The sequence below is a fragment of the Stylophora pistillata genome, chromosome 2 (genome assembly GCF_964205215.1).
Source record: "Stylophora pistillata chromosome 2, jaStyPist1.2, whole genome shotgun sequence".
Classification (NCBI taxonomy): Eukaryota; Metazoa; Cnidaria; class Anthozoa; order Scleractinia; family Pocilloporidae; genus Stylophora; species Stylophora pistillata.
Window position 1 is genome coordinate 5,865,677 of NC_142520.1, and position 6,469 is coordinate 5,872,145.

Sequence of the window (6,469 nt, forward strand, 5' to 3'; positions counted from 1 at the left end):
TCCAATTATAAAATCAACTCTACAGCAGAGGTTTTAACTGCGATAGCCCGCTTTAAGTATTCTTCAGCAAGAGAACACAATTGTTTTTGCTACATTGAGAATATTTTCAGCGGCAAATATCCGGAAATGAAACTATAAGTTATAGAACCATCGAATTGATACTGACATAAAATAATAATAATAATAATAATAATAATAATAATAATGATGATGATGATGATGATGATGATGATGATAATAATAATAATAAAGATCTTCAACGATTGGCGAGTATACTGTGATTAAATAAATATTTTATCCTGGTATCATTTCTACAAGGATAGGGAGGGGGTGGTGGTGGAGATGAACAAGGACAAGTTAGCAAATATAGACAAACAAGATATCGGATAATTCCCCTCTTCTTCCCCATTAAAAAATAAAAAAGAAGAGGAAAAAAAAAAGGGAAATGAATAAACGAAACGAATGACATCATAAAACTGACATCCACTCAGAAGGTTACCCAATTGATCTTTCTTACTCACCAATCATTAGTGTAAGGCTGAAAATTTTCCGGAACATTTCGGTTAAAGATCCCTTCGAACCTTTTAAAGGTGTAATCGGCCTTTGCGTGTCTTTAAGATCATAGTGTCGTTTAACGTTTCGACGTGATTAATGTGTTAGTCTTTGTTTAGTGGCTTCTGGTTGATAGATCCAGGCTAAATCTTGCGAGAACAAGGAAGACAGCGGTGACCATGTTCGGCGTGAGTTTTTAACATATCGTCCCTTGGAGTTGATGATAATAAAAAGACTAGCTGGGCCCGTATTTACTTCATAAATCGAGACAATACTAAGAAACGATAAGAATACTTACTCCTTGCATGCGAAATTGTCATGGAAATCATTGGGCAGCAGCAGGTGGCAGTTGAGTTAACAAAAAAAAATGCATAAAGCGAACGTTTTAACCCCTTCATTATATAACTCTTTTCCTAACATGAAGTAACGGATGCAGGTCATAAAGTCACGCCGGTATGTTTCAAAATTTTAAATAACCTGTAAGTTAGGCACGCTATTTTGCTAATTGCTGGTGTTTTTGCGTTAACGACGTCGCCACCGACAGATGAGTAACGAATAGGGACTAAAACAAAACCATGGGTTGCCATCTCAGTTGGTTCCATTATCAAAAAAAATGAGCGGAATTTCTCAGTTTGCATAACTGACACGAGGTTGAGCACGTTTTACTTTTGAAAAGTGAAAATTTTCGAATGAATATTTATAATGTCTGCCTCTGGCCACGATATATTTTCATTCTTTCCTGTTCGCGATCACACCTGATACATCACACACAGGTCTTAAATCGCTCTAAAATTATTGACTTGGCGTTTTACGAATATAGACCTCCTTGACAGATTTAAATTTAGTTCATCTGATAACAGGTAATGTTTGTTACAATTATTTGTTATTTTACCGAAAAAAAAAAAAGAAAAAAAAAGAAATGATAGCCGAGGAAAATTACAAAAATAAAAAACAACAACAACAAAGAAAAACAACAAAACAAGCAACGACAAAACAACAACAACAGCAACAACAAAAACACCCAAATAAGGATTTTACAATTCATTGAAAGTGACAATCATTTAGTCAAGGAGAAAGACGAAAACGAGAGAGCGAAAAATAAGATGGACTGTCTGATGCGATACTTCTTTTAATAAAGTTATCTAATATCTGCGAAGTCTTCACCATAAACTCATGCGATGGAAACGAAGCACCTTGGCTCCGTGCTTTTAAAATGGATTCCATAATTCTCATTTTACCAGCAGCGCATGAAGCAGTTTTGATATATAAAATGGAAATACTTCCCACCTCAATCATACCGAAACATTTTTGCTACTTTACAGACAAGAAGAGGTCTAATTACTGTGTCCCGTTTTCTGAATCGTCTGTCGAAATCACAGTGTAAACACATAATTTTTTAAGTGCAGATTTTCTGAAGTAAAGAAAATTTGGTAAAAACCACAATGAAAGAGATGCTTCCTTGCCATTTCAGTATATGTTGGGTAACATGTGCTCTACAATGTATCATTCTAACCAGGACACTCAACTACATTGAAGGAAAAAGAGTTTAATAGTCTATAAAAGCCACTCCACAGCTGAATTGATTACAACAACTTTTACAACAAAGACAGAATTTCTTTTGAGAACTATTTACTGAAATTTATACATCCGTGTTTTAAATATACAAAATAAGATATGGCGTATCTGACAGCGATTTTTCTGAGAATCTTTTTTACAAATGTATATGCAGACATTACCATAGAGATGATAATCCAAAAGGAGTAAAAAAAATCATGTTACATTATACCATGTCACTTAAGCAAATCTTTGGAAATTTCAATGGACATTTCTGGATCGATTAGAACGTTAATGAACATTTACATTTTACCATGTCCATAGAAGATCTATGGAAATTTCCATGTACATGTCAAGATCGATTAGAGCTGAACATGTTACATTTTACCATGTTAGTAGAAGGTCTATGGAAATTTCCATGCACATGTCTAGATCGATTACAGATAAATATCTTACATTATACCATGTTAATGGAAGGTCTATGGAAATTTCCATGCACATGTCTAGATCGATTAGAGCTGAACATCTCACATTGTACCATCTTAATGGAAGGTCTATGGAAATTTCCACCATGTCAGGATCAATTATAACCGTACATCTTAAATTTTGCTGTGTTAATGGAAGGTCTATGGAAATTTCCATGCACATGTGTAGATTGATTAAAGCTGAACATCGTACATTATACCATGTTAATGGAAGGTCTACGGAAATCTCCACCATGTCAGGATCAATTATAACCGTACATCTTAAATTTTGCTGTGTTAATGAAAGGTCTATGGAAATTTCCATGCACATGTCTAGATTGATGAGAGCTGAACATCCTTACACTATACCATCTTAATGGAAGGTCTATGAAAATTTCCATGCACATGTCTCGATCGATTACAGCTGAATATCTTTCATTATACCATGTTAATGGAAGGTCTTATGGAAATTTCCATGCACATGTCTAGATCGATTAGAGCTGAACATCTTACATTATACCATGTTAATGGAAAGTCTATGGAAATTTCCACCATGTCAGGATCAATTATAACTGTACATCTTAAATTTTTCTGTGTTAATGGAAGGTCTACGGAAATCTCCACCATGTCAGGATCAATTATAACCGTACATCTTAAATTTTGCTGTGTTAATGAAAGGTCTATGGAAATTTCCATGCACATGTCTAGATTGATGAGAGCTGAACATCCTTACATTATATTGTACCATCTTAATGGAAGGTCTATGAAAATTTCCATGCACATGTCTCGATCAATTACAGCTGAATATCTTACATTATACCATGTTAATGGGAGGTCTATGGAAATTTCCATGCACATGTCAAGATCGATTAGAGCTGAACATGTTACATTTTACCATGTCAGTGGAAGGTCTATGGAAATTTCCATGCACATGTCTAGATCGATTACAGCTGAATATCTTACATTATACCATGTTAATGGAAGGTCTATGGAAATTTCCATGCACATGTCTGGATCGATTAGAGCTGAACATCTCACATTGTACCATGTTAATGGAAGGTCTATGTAAATTTCCATGCACATGTGTAGATCTATTTATAGCTGAATATCTTACATTTACCATGTTAAGGGAAGGTCTATGGAAATTTCCATGCACATGCCTAGATCGATTAGAGCTGAACATCTTACATTTTACCATGTTAGTAGAAGGTCTATGAAAATCTTCATGCACGTGTGTGAGTCGATTGCAACTGAATATCTAAGATACGTCATTTTATCATACAGAATATCTATGGAAATTTCCATGCACATTGTTTAGATCGATCATGACTGAAAAATTCTTTCATTGGAGCCATGTTGCTGGAATATCCATGGAAATTTCCATGCACATTGTGTGAATTGATCATAGCTGAACATCTTAAATCTTGCCATGTCAATGGAAGATGTATGGAAATTTCCATGCACAAGTGTAAATTGATTATAACTGAAAATCTTATATTTTACCATTCTACTGGAAGATCTATGAAAATTTCCATTCACAAGTGTGAGTCGATTATAACTGAAAATCTTATATTTTGATGATCTACTTTCCAAATTCTGACCTGAGCCGTTGATGCTCAAGCTTCTCTGTATCTGGAATAACATAATCTGGGGGGGACATCAACATTTATTTCTGCATCAGCTTGACATAAATAAAGAAAAGCAAGCTTAAAAAACTGTAGCAAAAACGCTTATTCCAGAAATCTAATATTTGAAGGACATGAACCAGACAGTAGAGAATGAAATGACCTCAACAATAAATAAGCTTCTAATTTAAGTAACTTACAGCTGTATACCATCAAGCTGTAACAGAGATCAGTTTGGGGTTTTTCTAATAGTACTTGTCATTGTTACTAATATTATTGTTATTTACAATTATTATTATCATTATTGGTCTTGTATAATGCTAAGAATTAAAATGTAAGATCATCACACTCCATCTGAGCAAAACAGATATCTTCAGTGCATGAACAGAGTATAATTGTTAATGGAAAGTATTGTTGAGATTTTTTGTTTCTATTTATTCTCCATTGTACAGCAGATATTTCCACTTACTTTCACTACAGTTAACCACTGTTCTCAGTGGATGAGGGTTTACCGGTTTCCAGTTTTCCTTTTTGCCACTCCCCCAGTGAAATGGGCAACATCCCCTCCTTCACAGCAAAAACATGCTCAACCTCGGCAGCCTTTGGAGTTGGGGTGTAACAACTCTCAAAGGAGGTCACAAGCTCTATCAATTAACAAGAGAAAACATTTTAAGATATTGTATCCATCCATATTGTCAGGAGAGGATAAACATCAATCAATTGAAGGCTTAAAATATAACTACACGACTGTCTCAATAGTTATACACATCTACTCTGCTCCTCTTGAATTTTATATATATATTTTTAATACAAATCCATAATTAGTTAACTATAGATTTTCTCTTAGTTAACTAATTAATATATATACCTCTGTAAATAGCTCCTAGTCTTTTTTCTTTTTTAGTGTCCCCAAATTAGTAAGGGATTTTTCCCCAGCTTAGGATGGCTCTTCATGTAATGACAATTTCAATAAAGTTTTACTACTACTACCACTATTAGTACTGCTGCTGCTACTACTGCTGCTACTGAGGCTGCTACTACTACTACTACTACCACTACTACTACTACTACTACTACTACTACTACTACTACTACTACTACTGCTACTGCTACTGCTACTGCTACTGCTACTGCTACTGCTACTGCTACTACTACTACTACTACTACTACTACTACTACTCATTTTCTAAGGTAGAAGTTTACTGATTGCATTCCTCCTAACAGTACCTATAGAGGTTCTTGTGTCCTTCTTTACCAAAAATTCAGAAAGCCTGTAAGACACAATTTAATATGACTAACAATTAACAACAACCTTTAGTATTTTGAAGCTGGCAATTAAGCATCCCAGCAGTGAAACTTTGACTGAAATCGGCAGCATTAATAAGATGGTTCTGCAATGTAACTATTCTCAAAGAGAGTTTTCCTCTCAACTGAATTCAATGAAAATGAAACTCTGATTCTTACTTGTTAAACATCTGGTCAGCAGCTTCATGAGTGTGTCCAAATTTAGTTTTACCTATAAAGACAAAAGTTAGATTTGAAGGAGTTTTTTGTTCATGAATCACGTTATAAAAGGAGTGGTTACAAATTCGTTTTATTTAATTTAGTCTGATTTCTGATTTAGACTATATACGAGAAGAAGCTTGTTGGTGCAACTAAAGGACAACATAAGATGTACTGTACCTTTCATTTAGTTTGGCGTGCATCCATAGCCCATCAAGTACGATTTACCTTGTTTGCAGCGAGTTATTGCCCAGAAGATTCCCACGTATCATGCACATCTCTGCGAGATCCACGGCTTCTAAGCATTTCTCAGCACATCCAGATTTTGTTGCCTTAAATATACAGAAACCCACAGAATTGATGAATATCTCGTAACTTTGAGTCGATATTAGCCTAAATCTCAGACGGTCTGAAACCAGTTTCTCAAATATCCGTCAAAATCCCGAGGGCGCCTTGTATCGTCAGAGAACCAGGCTAAATAATCGCCTTCGTGCCTTCATTTTGAATTAAAAGACTGTAACTCGTAAACAACAAAACAGCGAACGGCGGAAACAAATCACCCAAGCAGCCTCTTTTCCTCTCTCTACAAAAAACCACCAAAACGTTTACTCTTCCCCACTTCTTCTGCTCTATATGGCATAGCCAGCAACAAAATAATATCGATTGATTGTTTTTTTGTTTTTTTTTTTTTAAAGTCGTTACGCTGTTGGCTGTTTTGGTGTTTACGTCCACTCTGTCATGGCTATTTCGAACCCAGTCTCTCCAATAAAC

General features: G+C 35.1%; 1 long non-coding RNA gene across 2 annotated transcripts; it reads right to left on the bottom strand.

Moving 5' to 3' along the window:
* Positions 1-4,589: 4,589 nt before the first annotated feature.
* On the bottom strand, positions 4,590-6,084 carry LOC148736826 (uncharacterized). Of its 2 annotated transcripts, none has more exons than XR_015997291.1 (4): positions 5,879-6,084; positions 5,660-5,711; positions 5,423-5,466; positions 4,590-4,839 (listed from the first exon to the last, which is right to left on the bottom strand). It is a non-coding gene; the product is annotated as an uncharacterized LOC148736826 (long non-coding RNA). The 2 variants fall into 2 exon arrangements; XR_015997292.1 differs by having other exon boundaries at positions 5,927-6,081.
* Positions 6,085-6,469: the final 385 nt, after the last annotated feature.